Raw genomic sequence first — 26,559 nt, 5'->3', positions numbered from 1 at the left:
GTACATCCCTGTCTGGGATAAAAATAAAATGGGGAAGGTGGCTCAACCGTGGCTAACAAGGGAAATTAAGGATAGTGTTAAATCCAAGGAAAACGCATATTAATTGGCCAGAAAAAGCAGCAAACTTGAGGACTGGCAGAAATTTAGAATTCAGCAGAGGAGGACAAAGGGTTTAATTAAGAGGGGGAAAATAGAGTACGAGAAGGAAAATAGAGTATGAGAAGAAGCTTGCCGGGAACATAAAAACTGACTGCAAAAGCTTCTATAGATATGTGAAGAGAAAAAGATTAGTGAAGACAAACGTAGGTCCCTTGCAGTTGGATTCAAGTGAATTTATAATGGGGAACAAAGAAATGGCAGTCCAATTGAACAAATACTTTGGTTCTGTCTTCACGAAGGAAGACATAAATAACCTTCCAGAAGTACTAGGGGACTGAGGGTCTAGTGAGGAGGAGGAACTGAAGGATATCCTTATTAGGCGGGAAATTGTGTTAGGGAAATTCATGGGATTGAAGGCCAATAAATCCCTAGGGCCTGATAGTCTGCATCCCAGAGTACTTAAGAAAGTGGCCCTAGAAATAGTGGATGCATTGGTGATCATTTTTCAACAGTCTATTGACTCTGGATCAGTTCCTATGGACTGGAGGATAGCTAATGTTTACACCACTTTTTAAAAAGGGAGGGAGAGAGAAAGAGGGTAATTATAGACCGGTTAGCCTGACATCAGTAGTGGGGAAAATGTTGGAATCAATTATTAAAGATGAAATAGCAGTGCATTTGGAAAGCAGTGATAGGATTGGTCCAAGTCAGCATGGATTTATGAAAGGGAAATCATAGAAACATAGAAACATAGAAAATAGGTGCAGGAGTAGGCCATTCGGCCCTTCTAGCCTGCACCACCATTCAATGAGTTCATGGCTGAACATGCAACTTCAGTACCCCATTCCTGCTTTCTCACCATACCCCTTGATTCCCCTAGTAGTAAGGACTTCATCTAACTCCTTTTTGAATATATTTAGTGAATTGGCCTCAACAACTTTCTGTGGTAGAGAATTCCACAGGTTCACCACTCTCTGGGTGAAGAAATTCCTCCTCATCTCGGTCCTAAATGGCTTCCCCCTTATCCTTAGACTGTGTCCCCTGGTTCTGGACTTCCCCAACATTGGGAACATTCTTCCTGCATCTAACCTGTCTAACCCCGTCAGAATTTTAAACGTTTCTATGAGGTCCCCTCTCATTCTTCTGAACTCCAGTGAATACAAGCCCAGTTGATCCAGTCTTTCTTGATAGGTCAGTCCCGCCATCCCGGGAATCAGTCTGGTGAACCTTCGCTGCACTCCCTCAATAGCAAGAATGTCCTTCCTCAGGTTAGGAGACCAAAACTGTACACAATACTCCAGGTGTGGCCTCACCAAGGCCCTGTACAACTGTAGCAACACCTCCCTGCCCCTGTACTCAAATCTTCTCGCTATGAAGGCCAACATGCCATTTGCTTTCTTAACCGCCTGCTGTACCTGCATGCCAACCTTCAATGACTGATGTACCATGACACCCAGGTCTCTTTGCACCTCCCCTTTTCCTAATCTGTCACCATTCAGATAATAGTCTGTCTCTCTGTTTTTACCACCAAAGTGGATAACCTCACATTTATCCACATTATACTTCATCTGCCATGCATTTGCCCACTCACCTAACCTATCCAAGTCGCTCTGCAGCCTCATAGAATCCTCCTTGCAGCTCACACTGCCACCCAACTTAGTGTCATCCACAAATTTGGAGATACTACATTTAATCCCCTCGTCTAAATCATTAATGTACAGTGTAAACAGCTGGGGCCCCAGCACAGAACCTTGCGGTACCCCACTAGTCACTGCCTGCCATTCTGAAAAGTCCCCATTTACTCCTACTCTTTGCTTCCTGTCTGACAACCAGTTCTCAATCCATGTCAGCACACTACCCCCAATCCCATGTGCTTTAACTTTGCACATTAATCTCTTGTGTGGGACCTTGTCGAAAGCCTTCTGAAAGTCCAAATATACCACATCAACTGGTTCTCCCTTGTCCACTCTACTGGAAACATCCTCAAAAAATTCCAGAAGATTTGTCAAGCATGATTTCCCTTTCACAAATCCAAGCTGACTTGAACCTATCATATTACCTCTTTCCAAATGCACTGCTATGACATCCTTAATAATTGATTCCATCATTTTACCCACTACCGATGTCAGGCTGACCGGTCTGTAATTCCCTGTTTTCTCTCTCCCTCCTTTTTTAAAAAGTGGGGTTACATTGGCTACCCTCCACTCCATAGGAACTGATCCAGAGTCAATGGAATGTTGGAAAATGACTGTCAATGCATCCACTATTTCCAAGGCCACCTCCTTAAGTACTCTGGGATGCAGTCCATCAGGCCCTGGGGATTTATCGGCCTTCAATCCCATCAATTTCCCCAACACAATTTCCCGACTAATAAGGATTTCCCTCAGTTCCTCCTCCTTACTAGACCCTCCGACCCCTTTTATATCCGGAAGGTTGTTTGTGTCCTCCTCAGTGAATACCGAACCAAAGTACTTGTTCAATTGGTCCGCCATTTCTTTGTTCCCCGTTGTGACTTCCCCTGATTCTGACTGCAGGGGACATGCTTGACAAATCTTCTAGAATTTTTGGAGGATGTAACTAGTAGAGTGGACAAGGGAGAACCTGTGGATGTGGTGTATTTGGACTTTCAAAAAGCTTTTGACAAGGTCCCACACAAGAGAATGGTGTGCAAAATCAAAGCACACGGTATTGGAGGTAATATACTGACGTGGATAGAGAACTGGTTGGCAGACAGGAAGCAGAGAGTCGGGATAAACGGGTCCTTTTCAGAATGGCAGGCAGTGACTAGTGAAGTGCTGCAGGGCTCAGTGCTGGAATCCCAGCTCTTTACAATATACATCAATGATTTGGATGAAGGAACTGAGTATAATATCTCCAAGTTTTCAGATGATACTAAACTGGGTGGCGGGGTGAGCTGTGAGGGTGACACTAAGAGGCTGAATTAGAGAGGTTAGGTGAGTGGGCAAATTCATGGCAGATGCAGTATAATGTGGATAAATGTGAGGTTATCCACTTTGGGGGCAAAAACGCGAAGACAGAATATTATCTGAATGGTGGCAGATTAGGAAAAGGGGAGGTGCAACGAGACCTGGGTGTCATGGTTCATCAGTCATTGAAAGTTGGCATACAGGTACAGCAGGCGGTAAAGAAGGCAAATGGTATGTTGGCCTTCATAGCTAGGGGATTTGAGCATTGGAGCAGGGAGGTCTTACTGCAGTTGTACAGGACCTTGGTGAAGCCTCACCTGGAATATTGTATTCAGTTTTGGTCTCCTAATCTGAGGAAGGACGTTCTTGCTATTGAGGGAGTGCATCGAAGGTTCACCAGACTGATTCCCGGGATGGCTGGACTGACATATGAGGAGAGACTGGATCAACTGGGCCTTTATACATTGGAGTTTAGAAGGATGAGAGGGGATCTCATAGAAACATACAAGATTCTGAAGGGACGGGACAGGTCAGATGCGGGTAGATTGTTCCTGATGTTGGGGAAGTCCAGAACCAGGGGACACAGTCTTAGGATAAGGGGTAAGCCATTTAGGACTGAGATGAGGAGAAACTTCTTCACCCAGAGTTGTTAACCTGTGGAATTCCCTGCCGCAGAGAATTGTTGATGCCAATTCATTGCATATATTCAAAAGGAAGTTAGATATGGCCCTTACGGCTAAAGGGATCAAGGGTATGGAGAGAAAGCGGTAAAGGGGTACTGAAGGAATGATCAGCCATGATCTTATCGAATGGTGGTGCAGGCTCGAAGGGCCGAATGGCCTACTCCTGCACATATTTTCTATGTTTCTGTGTTTCTACCACCAGAGGGCCCAGCTCCTGCTTGCTGTGGGCGTTTGACTCAATGCTAGAGAAAAGATACGCACTTATCTTTTGCTGCTGCACCCACCAGCGATCCCAGTCCTGAGGCCTCCTCTCCCTACGCATTGGAGCGTGTGCACTTCTGGACGGACGTAGAGCTGGAGCTGGAGTCACATGGCAATGGGCAGGCAATCAAGATAAAGTATTCTCATTCATAATAATGGGAACTCCGTAAGTAGGAGCTCTGATTATTATGGTTGAGAAATACCCCGCCGAACACTAAAACGCCAATAAAAGATAGGAAAAAAACATCACATATTTAACATTAATTTAAATTAAAGTTAATAAATGTGTTATTAAAAAAAAAAATCGGAAAAATATTATTTTTTTCTAAGTTTTTTAATTATGGTATTTAAAATAAACTTACTTTAGTGGGCAGGGTTTTTAACGTTAAAATGTGTTTTTTAAATTCCGGGGAGGCCAGGATTTCAGGGCCATAGATGCATTTAAGGCGAAACCAGATAAACGCCTGCTGCCTCTCGGTGACATCATCCAAAAACATAATGTCGGGTTCCACATGTACGCTGACGACACCCAGTTCTACCTCATCACCACCTCTCTCGACCACTCCGCTGCCTCTGATTTGTTACACTGCTTGTCCAATATTCAGCATTGGAAGAGCAGAAATTTCCTTCTCCTAAATATTGGGAAGGCCGAAGCCATTGTCTTCAGCCCTCGCCATGAGCTCTGTTCCCTAGCCATCTCCATGGCCACTGTCTGAGACTGAACCAAACCGTTTGTAGCCTTGGGGCCCAAAATTGGCCGATGCGTAAGGTCCGCCCATTTCTCGGCGGTATGCCGGCGGTACGTCATTTCACACTGCTGGCATACTGCCGAGACCGAAGAGGACAAAATTGGTCAAAATTTGTTTGGTGGTATGTCAGCGGTCTGCATCCTAGTAGTCGATCCTATCTCCTCGATGGGCGGTGCGGCACTGAACTGCGCATGTGTGAATTTTTTTTTCCCCGTTGTTTTTACACAAGCGTTTTACCCGTGATTCGGGGGTCAGGGGTCACCCGCGCATGCGCAGTGAGTTGAAGAGGAGGAAGAAAGAGTGAAAAGGAGCAGCAAGCTAGTCAATGGGCAGTTACTTGAAAAATACCAAATATATTCCTACCAACTAATAATTCTTCAGTTTGAAGACTAAGAAGAGACATTTAACAAAGCAAAAATCATACAAATACAAAGATTATGCCAATGTTAAAAAAGACATCCAAGTGCAGGAACATTGAGAAGAAGGGGAGGTTGAGGGCGCCTGCCTTCAATGAGACGGAGTTACCTGCCCTTCTGGAGCACATAACAGAGAGGTACTTCGAGCTAACCAAGGGTGGTCGTGGAAAGCCACCCCCAAAGGAGTACAACCGAATATGGGATGAGATCGGGGAGGCTGTGTCCTCTAAAAGTACGATGGTACACACTGGGGAAAGATGTTGTAAGAGGTGGAATGACCTGGTGAGGATATCAAGAGTAAGTAATGATTTTATTTATACACCCCGCCCCCCATGTGCTACGTACCATGTAAATGTTCAGTGTCACACGGATGATGTTATTTATCTTAAGGTTATGGCGATGTATTTGTGCTTTTCAGGCAATGACAGGAGGATCAATGCAGTACTTTAAAAAAATGTGTATGTCTGTGTGTGTGTGTGTGTGCGATGTTAAATGGATTAAAGATTTTTACTTTGATTCACTTTACTTTACTTTCTGCAGAAGAAGGCATCTGCAACAGCAGCCGATCAGCGTCGTACGGTGTGGGGGAGGACCCACAACCCAGGAGCCTCTTACTGACTTTGAGATCTGTGCCCTGTCCCTGGTTGGGGCTAGCAACCATGCCACCACCAACATTGGAGCTGATCCACTCACACAAGATGGTAAGTTGAATAAAATGCAGCCTGTGTTGCGGTCCTCTCATGTCATGTAATGTAACTATATCTGTAATGTTGGCCTGATGTAATGTAATGTAAGATTATTGCACTGTAATGTTGGCCTCATGTGATGTACTACAATGTTGGGGGCATGTAACGCAATGCATATATGTATTGTCTGTCGCAATATGTAATGCAGTACTGCAGCAGCAGTGGAAATTTAAGTAGGACTGCGATAAGTCACTATACTATGTACTAATGTAAACCCGAATCCTCCCCTGGTGCCCAAGTTTTTAAAAATGTTGTTTTGTACTTCCAGACTCGGATGATTCAGACCACAGCGACACAGAGGACAGACCAACTGCCTCCACCTCTGGTGTCACCCAGCCCTGTCCTGACTTCACCACTGGCAGGGATGAGGAAGACGAAGAGGAAGAGGAAGAGACACTGATCCAGAAGTCAGTGGAGGTGGAGTTGAGGGTGGAGATGGAGGAAGATACACCAACTCCATGTGGGACAGCTGGAACTTCCTCCACCATGAGTCTGTAGTCAGGGGATTCCCCCATGGCTCCCCTGATTCTGCCGGACCAAGCTATGCACAGCAAGGCACCCCGAGTGTTGCAGCGCCTTTGCCGCAGTGACAGAGGTTGGTGCAAGAAAGGTCGGTTGCTGTCGGCATGTACCAAGACATGGTGCGTCTGTCACAGGCCAGCGTCAACATAGGTCAAGAGCTGCTCAAGGCCATGACTACAATAGCCACAAACGTTGCAGCTCTATTAGAGCAGCAGTCGGAGGAAAGGTTGTGTATGATCGCCGAGATGGAGTGAACCGCCGACACCGTCGAAGCCATGTGACAATCAACGGGATCGGGACATGGCGCGGAACCCCCCCTGTGCCATAGTAGTCAGGTCGACAGCACCTGAGGGTGGGGAGCTGACATCATCTTCCAGCCCTGAAGCCTCGCCTTCCACATCGCGAGCTTCTCCTGAGGCCCCATTTATTCCAACTCCAATGTCTGACCCCCAGCGACAGCAACAGCACTTGGGGTGCAGTGCAGCATGCCAGTTTGTTACGACCACGGGGAGGCCCGGGCTCAGGTGCAGTGGGAAAGGGAAGGGCAGGAGTAAGAAAGGGGGGGGAATAGTCTCAAGGGTGGTGTAGCAAGCGGGCGTGGATGGGGTAGAGGACATGGGCAGGCAAAGTAAAGGGTGTTTTTGTTGTAATTGAAATTTATTAAAGTTGTTAAAGTTTTGTTAAAGTTGTTACTAAAGTTATTAAAGATGTTATAACTATAAAACAACTGTAACAATTTTAAGTTTTACAAAGTTTGGAAATTGTTGTATATTTTTTACATTTTTACATAAATGTTTGAATTGAATTTAAGCACTCTTGTACAGTGTCAAACTTTTGGGGTAACAGTTGTCAGGGTCCCAAAATGCAGCTCTCCACATTCAAGCAAAGCGTTCTATTATGAGCTGTTGACATAACAATTTTGCAGTGGTATACATGCCGCAAGCCCTCCGCTGTGGAGTTGGTGGGGGGGGGATGGTGCCATGGGTTCATCTGCAAGTTCCTCATCATCCTCCTGCCCCTCATTGTTCTCTTCTTCCTCCTCCGTCTCCTGCACTCTCCCCTCAGGTGGTCCCGCAGTCCCCTGTGGCAATTCCTGTCCCTGCATGATTGCTAAATTATGCAACATGCAGCACACCACTGTGAACTGAGCAACCTGCTCAGGCTGATATTGCAGCCTGCCTCCCGAGTGGTCCAAGCATCAAAAGCACTGCTTCAGCACTCCAATTGTCTTTTCACTTATGCAATGTGTGGCGATATGGCTCTTATTGTATTGTTGCTCGGATTCTGTGTGAGGGATCCGCAGGGGGGTGTCAAGAGCCAGGTGGCAAGACCGTACCCTTTGTCGCCCAGCATCTACCTTGTGGCTCAGACTTGAACAGGTCAGATATAGTGCTCTCCCACAAGATGTGCGCATCATGGATGCTCCCTGGAAAGTTGCCATTCACTGCAATTATCCGCTATGTATGGTCGCATATGAGCTGCACATTGAGGGAATGCAATCGCTTACAGTTTTGGTACACCTTCGCCTCCTGTAATGGTGCTCGCAGGGCAATATGGATACAGTCAAATGCACCCTGCACCTTGGGGAAGCCAGCAACACGTGAAGATCCAAAAGCCCTTTCATTCTGTGCCTCCCTGGTCATTGGGAAGTTTATAAATTCCATCCAGCGTGCATACAGTGCTTTGGTTACCTGTCGAATGCACCAATGAGTAGCGTACTGAGAAATACAGCATATGTCCCCAGCTGATACCTGAAAAGACCCACATGTATAAAAGGAAAGTGCCGCAGTCACCTTCATCTTGACAGAGAGTGCAGTAATGTTGCTAGTACTGGGCTGCAGGTCTGCCTTAATGAGTTGGCAAATCTCAGTGATGACCTCTTTTCAGAAGTGCAGCCTTCGAACACACTGTCGATCGGTCAGATCTAAGTATGAACACTTTTCCCTGAAGATCCTTTGCGGGTAAGACCTCCTCCTCCTCCTCCTCCTCATCATCATTCTGCAACCTCTTCCATTATCCTCATAACTATGCTGAATAAACTTCCTCACATCTGGTTCCTCCATTAGACACGTTGTCTGCAATACAGGCTGAGATAATACGGCCCCCATTCTTAAAAAAAATAACTAAAATGCCTTTCTATCTTAATAAGTTACTCAGTAATAGTAAATATACCTTTTCCAATCAAAATCACACTGTACAATCACTGTTCACCTCAGAAATACAGAGCTGCTGCTTTAGGTGACAGTTCCCGATTTCCAAAATGGCGGATCTGCGCACTCCGTCCATTCCTGCCCACTAACCATCGCGTAAAGCCACCTTTTCGAGGACGGTATGCAGCTCCGGTGGTATGTCGGCGGTATGCGATGAAAATCGGACTTTTTGGGTGGTATGCGGTGGTCCTGCATGGCGGACGGTGTGCATACAGCTGAGCGGTATGTCAATGATGAATATTCTGCCGAACGGTATGTCAGCGGTATGTAGGTGTTTTTTGACCAAAATCGCATTTTTGGGTGGCACGCCGGTGGTAGGGGGTGGTATGTCAAACAATTTCGGCCCCCTGGTGTCCTATCTGACCCTAAGATGAGCCTCCGACCACATGACTACTTCATCACTAAAACCGCCTATTTCCATCTCCATAATATCACTTGTCTCTGATCCTGCCTCAGCTCATCTGCTGCTGAAACCCTTATCCATACCTTTCTTTCATCTAGATTTGAATATTCTAATACTCTCCTGGTTCACATCCTGTTGTGTATGCAATAACTGTTAGACTGAGTACTGTTTAATTCCAAGAGATATGACCTTGGCTCTGCTTAATTAAGGCCCAAAGTGACTAATATACAAAATGGCTGGCCTTTTGTACTTGGGCTGCACACACGTGCGTGCAACCCAATGGCCTCCAACCGTGACACCATCTAGTGGCTAGTGATTCTGTAGGTTCTGCTTGTCGCAATCTTCAGTTGGGTGGTGTCCGCTGATGCGGTAGGGCGCATTTTGGACTTATGGGGTAAGTACCCATTTTCTTTCATTAGAAATAGGTTTAAAGTCTCTTTAGGTAATGTTTGCACTTGTGGTAGTCAGGACTTAGATTGTAGAGTGGAAACTTTTGATTCTTTGGTTTCTTCCTTGTGGAGTTTTGTTTTGAAGTTGGTCGATCGCGGTGGTTTTGGTGGTACCACATTGGCTGTGGTTGGTTGCTGCCATGATGGTGATGTTCTTCCTTCCTTTTCTGATTTCAGGACATCAAGGCTGGAGAAGTTAGTTACAACTGCTGCGGTGGTCTCTCTCCCTTTTTGATGCTAAGCGTCCCTAGCAGTGTCTTCTGAGGCAGTAGCATATCTTTTGTTAAAACAGGGCCCAGTTATACTGTTGGAGCTGTTCTAATCTTCGCCAAATCAGCCCGGATTCTTTGTTTAATTTTGGCAGGCTTAGTATTTCTTTATCATATTTTGGCGGGCTCATTAAAATGTTAATTTGCCTCGGGTGTGTCGATCTTCTAAATCTGTTTCTTGATGGAAATATTAGCTTGATATTTGCTATGTCTGTTTGTGCTTGAGTTTTTTCATGCGGGCTGGATGGACCTTTGTTTGTTATGCATATGCTGAAATGGCTTTCCAGATTCAGGTGGATGGTTAGCTATCTCTGGGTTAATTGTTGCTATGTTAATGTCTCCTGTGGAGAAGGATTTGCGAGTATCCATAATCCTCCAGACAATTTACTTTAGTTTCAATACCCAGACAGCTTCGATACTCAAACTGGTTTCTTTGTAGGATAGCCATCCTTTAGTTCTCTAGTCCGGCCCACACAGACAAAATTTGTCTCGTAAAATCCCAAATTCGATTAAAGTTCGTAGTTTCTTCCATGTGTACTTTAGGATTTCAAACTTTCTGGTAGATAGTTCCAAATTAAATTTCCTTTCCAATGAGCCGAAACACTGGGGAGGGTTCCCACGAATTTTGCCCCCTTCATGGATGATGATGATGATGATTATACACTCTATCCACTTCAAATATGCATCCACCACAACTAAAAACATCTTCCCCAGGAAGGGACCTGCAAAGTCTATGTGGATCCTGGACCATGGTTTGGATGGCCACGACCACAGACTCAGCGACAATTCCGCTGGTGCTTTACTGAACTGCATGCAAGTGTTGCACTGATGCACACATGATTCCAGCTCAGAGTCAATTCCCGGCCACCATACATGAGACCTAGCGATGGCTTTCAACATTACAATGCCGGCATGTGTGCTATGTAGCTCATGTACAAATTTCTATCTCCCTTTCTTGGGCATAACAACACGATTGCCCCACAGTATACAATCCAACTGAATAGACAGTTCATCTTTGCGATGAATGTAAGGTTTGGTCTCCTCGCACATTTGCTTGCACCTTTGAGGATGCAACTCTTCACCACTGATATAATCAGGTCCTGGTTGGTCCAGGTCTTAATGTGGAGCCGTGACAGGGGTTCTTTTACTCTCAAAAGCTTCCATAACTAACAATAGGTCTGCTGGTTGTGGCATGTCCACCTCCAGTGTGGGCAATGGCAGATGGCTCAAAGCATCGGCACAATTCTCGGTGCCAGGTGTATGGTGAATGATATAATCATAAGCGGATAATGTCAGCACCCACCTCTGGATGCGGGATGAAGCATTGGTATGAATACCTTTGTTTTCAGAGAACAGTGAAAAGCGCGGCTTATGATCTATCTCCAGTTCAAACCAAAGACCAAACAGGTACTGATGCATCTTTTTAAACCCATACACCTAGGCTAGTGCTTCTTTCTCTACCATGCTGTAGGCTCTTTCCGCTTTAGATAAACTTTTTGAAGCATGTGTGACTGGTTGAAGTTTACCCGACTCATTAGCTTGGAGTACGCAACCAATTCCATATGACGAAGAATCACAGGCCAATACTAAATGCTTACATGGGTCATAATGTACCAGCAGCTTGTTAGAGCAAAGCAGATTAGTGGCTTTCTCAAAACCTCTGTCTTGAGACGCGGTCCACACCCAGTTGTCGCCTTTTCTTAGCAACATGTGCAGTGGTTCTAATAAGGTGCTCAATTTAGGTAGGAAGTTACTGAAATAGTTGAGTAGACCCAGGAACGAATGCAGCTCCGTCACATTCTACAGCTTGGGTGCACTCTTAATGGCCTTGGTTTTTGCGTCCGTGGGCCTGATGCCGTCAGCAGCAATTTTCCTCCCCAGGAATTTGCCCTCTGGTGCCATGAAGACGCACTTCGAGCGTTTCAATCTGAGTCCCACTTTGTCCATACAATGTAGAACCTTTTCCAGGTTGTTCAGATGTTCCTCAGAGTCACGACATGTGATCAGGATGTCATCTTGGAACATGGTGGTTCTGGGAATGGACTTCAGTAGACTCTCCATGTTTCTCTGAAATATTGTTGCAGCCGAGCGAATTCCAAAAGGGCACCTGTGATAAATAAACAGTCCTTTTTGCGTGTTAATGCACATAAGTCTCTTCGACATCTTGACCAGCTCCTGTGTCATGTAGGCCGACGACAAGTCCAGTTTGGTGAACGACTTCCCCCTGGCTAGCATTGCAAACAAGTCATCAGCCTTCGGTAACGGGTAATGATCCTGTTTTGAAACCCTGTTGATTGTAGCCTTGTAGTCTCCACAGATTCTGACTGTGCAATCACTTTTCAGCACAGGAACAATGGGGCTGGCCCATTCATTAAATTCAACCGGTGATATGATCCCTTCACGCTGGAGTCTGTCCAGTTCGATTTCGACCTTCTCCCTCATCATATACGGAATTGCCCAAGCTTTATGATGGATGGGTCTTGCATCTGAGTCTACGTGGATCTGCACCTTGGTTCCTGTGAAGTTGCCGATGCCTGGCTCGAACAGCTAGGGGAACTTGCTCAGTACTTGGGCACATGTATCTTTCTCCGACGACAATGATTTGATGTCATTCCAATCGCATCTGATTTTTTCAAGCCAGTTCCTGCCGAACAGCGTTGGCCCATTGCCTGGGACAATCCATAGCAGTAACTCATGAACCAGACCTTCATACGACACTTTAATTGTGGCACTGCCAATCACTGTTATGAGTTCTTTGGTGTACATGCGCTACTTGGCATTGACTGGACTCAGCTTGGGCCTCACAGCCTTAGTATCCCACAGCTTGTCGAATGCCCTCTTTCTCATTATCGATTGACTCGCCCCCGTGTCCAGTTCCATCGATACCGGCACCCCATTAAATTTCACGTTGATCATTATCGGTTTGCTCTTAGTTAGGAACGAGTACAGTCAATACACTTTCTCCTCTGGTATCTCGGATTGCGTATCCGGATCCGTGCTAGTCTGACCACCAGCCTCTATTTGGTGAGTCGCAGCACGTTTGCTCATCTGCGGATACTTGCGCTGGAGATGCCCCACTCAGACAGCCTTTGCAACTATATTACTTAAATTGGCATTGCCGATGCCGGTGATTTCCCCCACAGCGGCAACACGGAGAAATCGGATGCATTCCCGCTGGTGGACTTTGGGCAGCTACAGGTTTCGCTTACGCTGTTGGGTAAGCCCTGCCATGTGCTGCTCTGCCGAACCAATCATATTTACAGTACTTGCCGAGTTTCGATTTTTCATTGATATCTGCTTTAGACTTCTATCCGTCGTCATGCATGACTGAACGATCGTGATGGCCCTGTTCAAGTGCAACATCTCCACCATCAGTAGTTTACGCAGGGTCACCTCGTGGTTGGTGCCGAATACATAGAAGCCCCGCAGCATGTCTGCCAAACTTATATGGTCTCGCTAGATGTCTCAGGTCGACAAGAAGATCTGCGACATTCTGGCCCTCCGAACGAACGTGTGTGTAAAATATGTATCTCGAGAAGACGATGCCTTCTTCTGGCTTAAGGTGGTCCTGTACCAGTGTACACAATTCTTCATACGTTTCTTTCACATTTCTTTCACAGCAGGAGTAGATTCTTTATTAGACTATAAATTTTTGGACCGCAAACTGCGAGGAACACCGCCCAGCGCCGATCTGCGTCGCCGACCTCCTCCATTTTGTTGGCCACGAAGAACTGGCTCAAACGGCTCACAAAGTCTGCCCGATCTTCTCCTTCCACAAATCGCTCAAACAATCCAATTGTGCTCATTTTTGTATGCAAAGGTTCTTGATGCCTCGTTGCTAAATGTTGTGTATGCAACAACTGTTAGGCTGAGTCCAAGGGGTATGACCTTGGCTCTGCTTTATTAAGGCCCAAAGTGACTAATATACAAAATGGCTGGCCTTTTATACTTAGGCTGCACACACGTGCGTGCAGCCCAATGGCCTCCAATAGTGACACCATCTAGTGGCTAGTGATCTCCAAAAGTACATACATGACACATCCCATTTTCCACCCTTCATAAACTTGAGCTCACCCAAAACTCTGCTGCCTATCCTAACTTGCACCGAGTCCTGTTCATCCATCACCCCTGTGCTCGCTGACCTATATTGGCTCCCAGTCCATCAACGCCTCGATTTTAAAAGTCTTTTCCTTGTTTTCAAATCTCTCCATGTCTGCGCCCCTCCCTATCTCTGTAACCTCCTCCAGCCGTACAAGCCTCCTATTTCTCTCATTCCTCCAATTCTGGCCTCTTACACATCCCTAATTTTAATTGCTCCACCATTGTCAGCTGTGCCTTCAGCTACCGAGGCCCAAAGCTCTGGAATTCCCTCCCCAAACCTCTCCGCTTCTCTATCTCTCTCGCCTCCTTTAAGATGCTCCTTAAAATCTACTTCTTTGACCATGTTTCCTGTTCTAATACTTTATTATGTGGCTCGGTGTCAAATTTTGTTTGATAACTCTTCTGTGAAGCACCTTGGGACGTTTTATCACATTAAAGGCACTATATAATTGCAAGTTGTTGCTGTTGTTGAGGGAGAAAGAAATAGAAGGTTCTGCTGATAAAATTAGAAAAGTGGTTGAGCATAAATACCGGCATATAGCAGTTGGGCCAAATGGCCAATTTCTGTGCTGTACATTCTATTACTTTTATGGGCTAACTGTTTTAAATTCTCTTATTGCCTCACTCACAAATTTCACAGTCTGTGTGTTATGTGGAAAGTTTCTCCTACAGATTGTGCCAGCCAGTGAGAGCAGTTCTTGCTCTCCTCCTCTCCCTCAAGGTGTTGGAAAGCAGTAAGCCCCTTCCTCCCCTTCCTGGGGTGTACTCAGGTCCACAGGCTGGAGCACTTGCAGAAGCTCCTCTCTCCACAAGCTCACAGCTCCAAGTGAATAGGCCACACCTCCAACAGCTCTACAACTCTTTTTGGTTGTAAACAAATTAAACAATTAATTCAAGTGCCCCCTGATTGAAGGGGGGGACACACCTAACATTTTCAAACATGTGCCCTTCTTTTTTTTTAGGGCACTAAAAAACACAAATTTTACAAGTGCCCCCTGGCTAAAAGTGTGAGTGTGTGTGTGTGGGTGGGGGGCACTAAAACAAATTAAACTTTAAAACATATAAAATCAAATTAAAATTTGGTTGCCGGGGGTAACGATGCACTCTAGTCCCTCCGGCGCCCACCTCTCGCAGAAGGCTCGGATGTAACCACGGAAGAGAGGCAGGCAGTCGAGCTGAACAACCTCCTCGACCGCCCGCTACCTGGACCGGCTGATGGCCCCCTTGGCCATGCCCAGGAGCAGTCCGAGGAGGAGGCCCTCGGACCTGCCCGCTCCTCTCTGCCCAAAGTTCAGGAGTGTGGGACTGAAGTGCAACCAGAATTTGAGGAGCAGCCCCTTTAAATAATGGAATAGGGGCTGCAACCTCGTACATTCCATAAAAACATAGAACATGGACTCTTCCAGACCGCAGAAATTGCAAGCGGCCTGGGAGCCCATGAATCGACTTAAAAATTTATTTCACGGGACTGCTCCGTGAACCACCCTCCAGGCCAAGTCCCCAATAAATAGTGGGAGGACTCTCGCGTAGAGTGCACTCCATTGGGGACCCCCACCTCCTCTGGACGGCAAGATGGTGTGCCATGGCGTATCCGGACGGCAGATGAGGATGGCAAGGTTGAGAGTGTGCAGGAGCAGCCCGTACAGGAAACCCCTCTGCGCAGAACTGAAAGGCACAGAGGGGATTTCCCCCAGGCGGCTAAAGTTGTGAGGCACCGGCTCCTGTGGGAGGTTTCGGGGCTTGGTGCTGATAAGGATTTCTGTCCGGACGGGGGTTAATTCGGACGGGATCTCCCCACGTGCTTGAGCCTCCTCGACACACCTAACGGAGTCAGGGCCCAGTACTGTTTTTAGCGACACGATGGCATTGGCCGCGCGCTGGATGTCGGCCCAGTTTAGGCGCTGTGCCAACACATCTGGCGCCAATCCAGCCCGCTCCTCCGCCATCGAGCAGGTCCCTGACCCTGGTCAACTCGCCAGCCACAGCCCTCTTGTCCGCCTGCCACCTAAAACCGCGGTCGTGGAGGTACGGATTCCTGAGCAGCGGCTCCTGCAGGACAGCCGCCACTCCAGACGGTGGAGAGCTGCGCTTGGTGGCGACTCTGTTTCAGACCCTGATGAGTTCTTGTAAAAGACAGGCAGCCCCTGGACGGCGGTCCTGACGCCCCCCAGGCTCACAAACAGGAGCTGTGGGTCATAATTGAGGCAGTACTGCTGGCGGAAGAAATATGTCGCCAGCGCACGGCACCTGGGGGGGCTCGAAGTAAAGGTATCTCTGCAGGGTCTGAAGACGGAAAGTCGCAAGCTGGGTGCCAACGCACACCAACGCCTGACCGCTCTCCCTTAGCGGGAGACTCAAGACCGCGGCAGAGACCCAGTGCTTCCTGTTGTTCCAGAAGAAGTCCACCAGCTTCTTCTGTATGTTGGTGATAAACGCAGGGGGAGGGGTCAAAGTGACCATAGCATAGCGGCCACCAGCTGGTTTACGACTAGTGCTCGACCCCTATAGGACAGCACTCGGAGCAGTCCTATCCAGCACCCTAGGCGAGTGGTGACCTTGGCCTCCAGCTCTTGCCAGTTCGCCGGCCAAGCTTCCTCTTCGGGGCTAAGGTAGACTCCTAGATAGAGAAGATGGGTTGTGCTCCAGGCAAAAGGCCTGATCTCCTCCGGCAGGGAGTCCACCCACCACTGACCCACCAGGAGTCCGGAACATTTCTCCCAGTTGATCCTGGCAGAGGATGCAGTCGAGTAAATCTCCTGGCATTCACGCATCCTCCGCAGGTCAACGGGATCCTCGACCATGAGGAGCGCATCATCGGCATAAGCCGAGAGGACAACCTCCACGCTCGACCCTTGCAGAGCCCGTCCCGTCAACCTCGTCCGCAGGAGGCGCAGGAAAGGCTCCACGCAGATGGTACCCCTGGTGCACCCCTCTCCCAAAGTGAAGGAGCGCCGTCAAAGGCCCATTAACCTTAACCAGACACTCCGCGGCAGCATACAAAAGTCGGATCCGGGCGACGAAATACGTCCCGAACCCGAAAGCGCGCAGAGTTCCGAACAGATATTCGTGATCCACCATGTCGAACGCCTTCTCTTGGTCTAGGGATAGGAAGGCGACCAACAGACCAGCCTCCTGGGAGTGATGGATGAGGTCCCGGACCAGATAGATGTTGTCATGGATTGCCCGGCCCGGGACCATGTAGGACTGGTCGGGGTGGAACGTGTGGTGCAGCACAGCACCAAGGCGAGCAGACATCACTCTGGCAAAGATTTTGTAATCCATGCTGAGGAGGGAGACCGGGCGCCAGTTCTTAAGTAGGCAGAGATCACCCTTCTTAGGCAGCAGGATGATGACTGCCATGTGCCAAGAGAGGGGCATCTCCCCGGTCACCAGACTTTCCTCTAGGACCCGCACGTAGTCGCCTCCCAAGACGTCCCAGAACGCCCTGTGGAACTCCACGGTCAGTCCGTCCAGCCACGGGGCTTTTCCCCTCGAGAGCCAGTCGAGGGCGCCGGTCAGCTCCGCCAGGCTTAGCGGAGCTTCCAGATTTTCGGCGTCCTCCGGGCTGACCTTCGGCAGGTCCTCCCACAAAACTCTACGCGATGCCTCATTGGATCCTGAGAGAACAGAGCCCCATAATAGTCTTGGGCCCTGTTACTGATGCCTTCCAGATCCGAGACGAGAGAGCCATCGTCGGCCAGCAGCGTCAAGAGCTGCTTACGGACACCCTGTCTTTTTTCCAGCGAGTAGAAGAAGGGGGAGCCGCGGTCCAGGTCCCGGAGGAACCGGATCCGTGACCTCACGAACGTGCCTCAGGACCCGACGAGCTGCAGGTCCTTCAGCGCAGTCTTCTTCGCTTTGCAGGGCCGGGTCCTCGATGACTTGACCGAGATGAGATTCCAGGTCGAGCACCTCCTTTTCCAAGCACCCCACCCTGGTCGCCCGCCTGTTGGTCAATCCCCTCTCATACTCTTGACAGAAGAGACGGATGTGAGCCTTGCCCACATCCCACAATAACCTCAAGGAGGGGAAGCCACCCTGCTTCCTTCTCCAGTCGGCCCAGAAATGACGGAACGAGTCCTGGAACTGTTCGTCCTCCAGCAGCAAGTTGCTAAAGTGCCAGTACACGGACCCCACCCGCGCGTGGAGCGAAGCAAGCTCTGCCCACACCAGGTGGTGGTCTGAGCACGGCGCTGGCCGCATGGAGGCCGCTTGAACGCAGGAGACGTACGCCTGAGACACGTAAAGGCGGTTGATTCTGGACCATCCTCTTCCAGGCCTCGCCCAAGTAAAGGCGCTGAAGTCGGGATGGAGATTTCGCCAGAAGGCCACCAAGTCGAAGGACCCGACCAGGTCCCTCAACTTCTCCATCGCCATCATGCTCTGCGGGGCACCGGAGCGGTCCCTCGTCTCAAGGGGGCAGTTAAAATCCTCCCCGAGGACAATGCTGACGTCAATGGAGCCTAGAAAAGTGGACACTTCTTCGAAGAAGCGCGCTTGCTGTGGGCCGGGCTGAGAGGTGTACACATTCACGAGATGGAGCAGCACGTCCCCCAGGCGCACCGTGACATGTAGCAAGTGGCCTGGCACAGACTCCTCGACCCCCAAGATCTCCGGCTAAAAATGTGGCCAGCAAGATAGCCACCCCAGAAGAAGTGGCAGTGGGTGGCTCATGCGGACCTCTCCTTGCCATTCCAGGAGCCACATGGCCTCGTCTCCTGGAACGGTGTGGGTTTCTTGCAGGAAGCACGGCGCATATTTCCCCTCCCGCAGGAGCGAAAAATTGTTAAATCTACGGCGTGCCTCTCTGCTGCCGTTGATGTTGAGGCTGGCTATGGTTATCTTCATGACAAAAGCAAAGTGCAACCTCTACCTAACCTATTGTGGGGGTGGGGGGCGGTGGGAGTGGAGTAGTTTGCTGACCTCCACTTCCTCAGCAACCCAGCGAGGAATGTTCTGAGCCGGAGCAGCTCAAGGCTTTGCGGCTTTGATGAGGGCCCGCCCGCACCCATGGTTTTAGCGGCGGCACGGACGGACCTGATGAGCAGCGCCGGCTCTGCCCATTTGTCCAGGGCCAGATGGGCTCTATTGTGGCGACCCGGGCATTGCGCCAAAAAGTCCGGGAGTTCCTGGGCAGAAATGAGGGGGACTCAGCGGCGGGCACGAGGAGATCCAGCACCTCTCTGGCGATGGACTCCAGATCTTCTCTCGCGCCCTCCACCGAGTCTCCGTCCCCCTCCGTGAGGTCGTCACCAGCAGTCGGTCCGTTGACTGCACAGGGTATGGCAAACTGCACGGTCGCACCATCCGGTCACCTCACCAGCCACAGCCCTCTCGTCCGACTGCCACCTAAAACCTCGGTCATGGAGGTACGGATTCCCGAGCAGCGGCTCCTGCAGGACAGTTGCCACTCCAGCCGGTGGAGAGCTGCGCTTGGTGGAGACTTTGTTCCAGACCCTGGTGAGTTCCTTGTAAAAGACAGACAGCTCATGGACGGCAGTCCTGACGCCCCCCAAGCTCACAAACAGGAGCTGCGTGTCGTAGTTGAGGCCGTGCTGCTGGCAGAAGAAATACGTCGCCAGTGCACGCCACCTAGGAGGGGGCTCGACGTAAAGGTATCTCTGCAGGGTCTGAAGACAGAAAGTCGCTAGCTGGATGCTGACACACACCAACAACTGACTGCCATCCCTAAGTGGGAGACTCAAGACCACGGCAGAGACCCAGTGTTTCCTGTTGTTCCAGAAGAAGTCCACCAGCTTCTTCTGTATCTTGGCGACAAACGCAGGAAGAGGGGTCGAAGTGACCAGCCGGTACCACAGCATAGTGGCTACCAGCTGGTTTATGACTAGCGCTCGACCCCTGTAGGACAGCACTCGGAGCAGTCCTGTCCAGCGCCCTAGGCGAGCGGCGACCTTGGCCTCCAGCTCTTGCCAGTTCGCCGGCCAGGCTTCCTCATCAGGGCTAAGGTAGACTCCCATATAGAGGAGATGGGTCGTGCTCCAGGCAAAAGGCCTGAGCTCCTTTGGCAGGGAGTCCACCCGCCACTGACCCCACCCGCCACAGACCCACCAGGAGTCCGGAACATTTCTCCCAGTTGATCCTGGCAGAGGATGCGGCTGAGTAAATCTCCTGGCACTCACGCATCCTCCGCAGGTTAACGGGATCCTCTACCGTGAGGAGCACGTCATCGGCGTAAGCCGAGAGGACGACCTCCACGCCCGGCCCTTGCAGAGCCAGTCCCGTCAACCTCGTCCGCAAGAGGCGCAGGAAAGGCTCCACGCAGATGGCATATAACTGGCCGGACATGGGACATCCCTGGCGCACCCCTCTCCTAAAGCGAAGGGGCGCCATCAAGGACCCGTTAACCTTAATCAGACACTCCACGGCGGCGTACAAAAGTCGGATCCAGGCGACGAAATGCGTCCCGAACCCGAAAGCGCGCAGAGTTCCGAGCAGATAGTCGTGATCCACCCTGTCGAACGCCTTCTCTTGGTCGAGGGATAGGAAGGCGACCGACAGACCAGCCTCCTGGGAATGATGGATGAGGTCCCGGACCAGATGGATGTTATCATGGATTGTCCGGCCCGGGACCGTGTAGGACTGGTCGGGGTGGATCATGTGATCCAGCACGGCACCAAGGCGAGCAGACATCACCCTGGCGAAGATTTTGTAGTCCGTGCTGAGGAGGGACCGGGGGCCAGTTCTTAAGTAGGCGGAGATCGCCCTTCTTAGGCAGCAGGACAATGACTGCCCTGCGCCAAGCGAGGGGCATCTCCCCGGTCGCCAGACTTTCCCCCAGGACCCGCGTGTAGTCGCCCTCCAGGACGTCCCAGAACGCCCTGTGGAACTCCACGGTCAGCCCGTCCAGCCCTGGGGCTTTTCCCCTCGAGAGCCGGTCGAGGGCGCCGGTCAGCTCCGCCAGGCTTAGCGGAGCTTCCAGATTTTCGGCGCCCTCCGGGTTGACCTTCGGCAGGTCCTCCCACAAAACTCTACGCGCTTCCTCGCTGGACGGCTCCGGAGAGAACAGAGCCCCGTAATAATCTCAGGCCCTGTTGTTGATGCCCTCCGGATCCGAGACGACAGAGCCGTCGTAGGCCAGCAGCGTCAAGAGCTGCTTACGGACACCCTGTCTTTTTTCCAGCGAGTAGAAGAAGGGGGAGCCGCGGTCCAGATCCCACAGGAACCGGATCCGTGACCTCACGAACGCGCCTCGGGACCCGACGAGCTGCAGGTCCTTCAGCGCGGCCTTCTTCGCTTCGTACACCGTCCGCAGGGCCGGGTCCTCGACGACTTGACCGAGACGGGATTCCAGGTCGAGCACCTCTTTTTCTAGGTGCCCGACCCTGGCTGCCCGCCTCTTGGTCGACCCCCTCGCATACTCTTGACAGCAGACGCGAACGTGAGCCTTGCCCACGTCCCACTATAGCCTCAAGGAGGGGAAGCCCCCCTGCTTCCTTCTCCAGTCGGCCCAGAAACGACGGAACGAGTCCTGGAACCGCACGTCCTCCAGCAGCCGGTTGTTAAAGTGCCAGTACGCGGACCCCGTCCTCGCGCGGAGCGAAGCGAACTCCGCCCACACCAGGTGGTGGTCCGAACAAGGCACCGGCCGCATGGAGGCCGCCGGGACACAGGAAACGTATGCCCGAGACACGTAAAGGCGGTCGATTCTGGACCATCCAACTCCAGGCCTCACTCAAGTAAAGGCGCTGGAGTCGGGATGGAGATTTCGCCAGACGGCCACCAAGTCGAAGGACCCGACCAGGTCCCTCAACTTCTCGATCGCCGTCATGCTTTGCGGGGCACCGGAACGGTCCCTCGCCTCGAGGGTGCAGTTAAAATCCCCCCCGAGGACAATGCAGTCGCCGACGTCAACGGAGCCAAGAAGAGCGGACACTTCTTCGAAGAAGCGCGTTTGCTGCGGGCCGGGCTGAGGGGCGTACACGTTCATGAGATGGAGCGGCACGTCCCCCAGGCGAACCGTGACGTGCAGCAAGCGGCCTGGCACGGGCTCCTCGACCCCCAAGATCTCCGGCTGAAAATGTGGGGCCAGCAAGATGGCCACCCCACAAGAAGTGGCGGTGAGATGGCTCATGCGGACCTCACCTTGCCATTCCAGGAGCCACGTGGCTTTGTCTCCCGGAACGGTGTGGGTTTCTTGCAGGAAGCACGGCGCATATTTCCCCTCCCGCAGGAGCGAAAAATTGTTAAATCTACGGCGTGCCTCTCTGCCGCCGTTGATGTTGAGGCTGGCTATGGTTATCTTCATGACAAAAGCATAGTGCAACCTCTACCTAACCTATTGTGGCGGGGGGAGTGGAGTCGTTTGTTGACTTCCACTCCCTCAGCAACCCAGCGAGGAACGTTTTGAGCCGGCGCAGATCAAGCTTTGCGCATTTGATAAAGGCCCGCCCGCACCCATGGTTTTAGCGGTGGCGCGGACAGACGCGATGAGCAGCCCCGGCTCGGACCATTTTTCCCGGGCCAGATGGGCTCGGTTGCAGCGACCCTGGCTCTGGGCCAAAAAGTCCCGGAGTTCCTTTACAGGAATGAGGGGGGACTCAGCGGCAGGAACGAGGAGATCCACTGCCTCACTGGCGATGGACTCGAGATCTTCTCCCTCGTCCCCCACCGAGTCCCCGTCCCCCTCCGGGAGGTCGCCGCCAGCAGCCGGTCCGTCGACCGCACGGGGTACGGTAAACGGCCCGGCCGCTCCATCCGGCCCTGGCTCTGCCCCGATCCCACCCCCAGGATCGTCGGCAGAGGAGTCCCCACTGGGCTCTTTTATTTGTGCTGCTGGGTCAGGAAGCGGCAGCGGAAGGGGTTTCCCCTCCGCCCCAGGAGTCGGGGAACATGGAGAGACCTGGTCAAAGAAATGCTCCAGGTCCTCCAATTCCCCCAGCCCCAAAGTCGGGGGCGAGGGTTGGTGTTCTTCCCCCTCCCCGCCGCCACCCCCCGGCCCAGCGTGTGGATGTTCATTAAAATTTGTAAAATGTTCTATTTCTGCCGGATCGAGCAAACCCCAGGGGAAGTTGGATAATGGCTGGGCGGGCTCAGGTTCGCCCGCCTCAGTCCCCAGGACGCTCGACCCGGCGGCAACGCATTCCTCCGCCGGCCCCACGCCCCCCACGACAGGCAGATCTTCCTCCCCATCCCCGGGAGGCAGAGGCTGGGCAGCCTCGACAGTCTGACCCTCCCCGGGGACAGATTCCCCCCGCCAAGGCGCAGTTTGGGGGCGCTGGTGGGGAACGCGGGACACGCGGCGGGCACCAACTCCTCCGCGGGGGGATGTTGTTCCCCCTCCACCGCATTGGAGCGGCGCCTCCTTTTTATCCTGCGGGGGCGCGGAGGCAGGGAGACCTCCATGTCTGCTGAGGCCTCCTGCTCCACTCCCCGCTTTTGCTTTTCTTGCCCGCGCCCAAGCCCCTCTGCGGTACTGGTCGAGGGCTCGGGCACGGGCTCAGGGCACCCCACTCTCGCCGGTGACAGGGTTGGGCTGAGCACGGTGATGGAACTGTCCGGTGCACTGAGGGGACCCGCCTCGAGGTGTTTCGCCTTCCTCCGCGCCTTCCTTCTGCCCGGACGCTCTCCCTCCCCCCCGTCGGAGGCCGTGAAGACAAAGGCCTCCGACGATGTCCACGCACCCACGCGGACGCTACTACTACTAGGGGGAGGGGTGGCGGCGGCGCCAGCCTTGGCCGCCTTAGGTGGTTTGGCGGCCTTGGAGGCGGGGCAGTTCTTACGAACATGCCCCACCTCCCTACAGGCATGGCACTGCACGCCGTCCGACGTCCAGAAGATGCGGTACGCAGTCCCCTCGTGCACCACATTAAAGGTGCCCTCTGTCGTCTCCTCCCGCGCCAGCCGGACAAAGAGCTGGCGGCGGAAGGAGAACACGTGCCGCAGGCTGGTCTCCCTGAGGCCGAGCGGTATCGGGTTAATCCCCGACCTTACCTCCCCCAGTTGATGTAGGTGGGGGAGCAGGATCTCAGTGGGAACAAAGGGCGGGAAGTTTGAAAGAATGACCCTCTGCGTGGTGGCCTCGAGAGGGTCCACCGGCAGGAACGTCCCGCCCACTGTGAGCCCCTTTTCAAGGGCCAGGGACACCGCCCGCTCCGACCCCAGGAAGAACACGGCCTTCCCAGACATCTTGGAGGCTGCGACAATGGCCGAGGGGCCGACTACCCCAGCCATTGCCCTCACGCACTCCTCAATGCTCATAGTGGGGTGAGTGTAGCTCTTGACCCCGTTTTTCTTTGTAATTAGTCTAAATGGTGGCAGGGCAGCAGGAGGTGCAGGAGGCACCGTGGATGCGGACGCCGCCTGCGCGTATGTTTTTGCTGGCCCTGTCACCGGCGTGGATGGGGTCGCCATCACGGGGTCCCTTTAAGGGCTACACTCACCCCAAGTCACAGGCCTTAAGGTCTTAATGGCCTCGTTATATGTTTGAGCAGAGGGACCCCTCCCCCACTTAATAACTGGGGAGGGGCCTTTTTCTTTTGCTCAGTGTCTTTTAAACATTTTTTTAATTGAATTAATTAAAGGGGCGAGAGAGCGAGAGCGAGAGAAGCTGTGAGCGCAGGTCTCCCCTCACAGCGTTGGGTGAGTATTTGCAGGGGTGCACTCCCCGGATGGTAAACACAAAACTCAGTCTCTTAAATGATGGTCTTCGGGTAGGGGGAGAAGATGTCTTCACCCGGGATAGCTGGAACTACCCAGGCACAGTATTCCCAACGATGTTAATTGATTGATTAATTAATGGGTCTTCACCCAGGTAGCTCCAGCTAACCTGGACCAGGCAATGGGAGAGGGGTGCTTTACTGGTGTGTGGGGCCTAGTTATTCACAAGGACCCCCCCACACATTAGTCACATACACACCCCCCGCTATGTTCCGGCCTTCGAGTCTATCTTCTTTTTTCCCCCCACCGATACACCGTGCACCAATACACCCACCTACAGTTTGTTGGTCATGGCTCTCTCTCCTTCCACACTGGATGATGATGTTTCCAAGTTGTTGATGGTATTTTGGAATCCACTTTTTCCCCTCTCTCTAACTCTTTGTAGTAATGGTGTTTATAGAAGCAGTTCTTGCTCTCCTCCTCTCCATCAGGATGTGTGAATGCTGTAAACCCCTTCCTCCTTTTCCTGGGGTGTACTCAGGGTTGCAGGAGCAGATACAGGGAGCTCCTCTCTCCACAAGCTCACAGCTCCAAGTGAATAGGCCACGCCTCCAACAGCTCTACAACTCTTTTTGGTTGTAAACAAATTAAACAATTAATTCAAGTGTCCCTTGATTAAAGGGGGGGGACACCACAAAAACTTTTCAAGTGCCCCTTTTTTGGGGGGGTGGTTTAGGGCACTAAAAACACAATTATACAAGTGTCCACTGGCTAAAAGGGGGGAGGCACTAAAACCCGGCACAGTAAACAAATTAAACTTTAGACATAAAATCAAATTAAAATTTGGTTGCCGGAGGTGATGATGCACTCCAGTCCCTCCGGCGCCCACCTCTCGCGGAAGGCCGCGAGCATACCGGTGGACACCGCGTGCTCCATCTCCAGGGACACCCTGGCCCGGATGTAAGCGCGGAAGAGAGGCAAGCAGTCGGGCTGAACGACCCCCTTGCTTGCCTGGACCAGCTGGTGGCCCCCTTGGCCATGCCCAGGGGCAGTTCAACGAGGAGGCCCTCGGACCTACGCACAGGGTGCCCAAAGATCAGGAGTGTGGGACTGAAGTGCAACCAGAATTTGAGGAACAGCCCCTTCAAATAATGGAACAGCGGCTGCAACCTCGCATATTCCATAAAAATGTGGAACACGGACTCCTCCAGACCGCAGAAATTTCAGGCGGCCTGGGAGCCTGTAAGAGCAGCATTGAATGCTCGAAAGCAGCTGTGAGTTGTAATTAGGAGGCAAATAAGCACCTGAAATAGCAGTGGCAATGCATTCTCTTTTTCAGTAATTGATGGCACTGATAAAAAAAAATGAAGCAGGTACCCCCTTTTAAAGAGGCACAACCAATAAAACAGTAACTTAAACAAAATTTAAAGGTAACTCAACAAATTAAATCAAAATTCTGTTTTGGGGGTGATGAAACAGTTCACAGACCCTCCGGTGCCAGCACTGGGAATGCAAAGCAGGCTGATTATTCACCAAATAGCTGTAGAGTTGGGAGCTACTAACTGGGGAAAAGCCAACTTGATTGGGCAGGAGCTGAAGCCATTCTGGAATGACTCCGGCAGAGAAATCACATGCTTAAACAGGGACCGATCCAGAAACATCTGCTTTGCTTCGCTTGGGGGGGGGAGGCAGCTTAAAAATGTTTGCCATTGGTCCAGTTACCTTCTGTAGGTTGCAGAGGTTTACCATTTGCAGGAACTCATCCAGCTTCCTTTTGAATGCTTACAGTGATTTTGTACGCACTGGGGGGAAATTTGACTTAGTTTGATAGTGTAAAATGTGTGATAGTAAATTGACAGCCCATTTGACACCTCCTGATTTTTATTTACATTGAAGTCAATATAGAAAAACATCCCAAAGTGTTTCACAGATGCAAGCCCAAAGAAGGAGATATTCAGGAGAGTTAATAAGAGCCTGGTCAAAGCATTTGGTTTTAAGAAGAGTCTTGAATGAGGAGTGGGAGTTGGAGAAGTGGAGAAATTTAGGGAAGGAATTCCAGAGTGCGAGGCTTAGGCAACTGAAGGCATGACTGTCAATGGTGGGGCAT

Source organism: Pristiophorus japonicus, chromosome 5 (assembly GCF_044704955.1).
Source record: "Pristiophorus japonicus isolate sPriJap1 chromosome 5, sPriJap1.hap1, whole genome shotgun sequence".
Taxonomy (NCBI): domain Eukaryota; kingdom Metazoa; phylum Chordata; class Chondrichthyes; family Pristiophoridae; genus Pristiophorus; species Pristiophorus japonicus.
The sequence above is the reverse complement of the archived record's forward strand: the minus strand, read 5'-3'. Positions refer to the sequence as shown.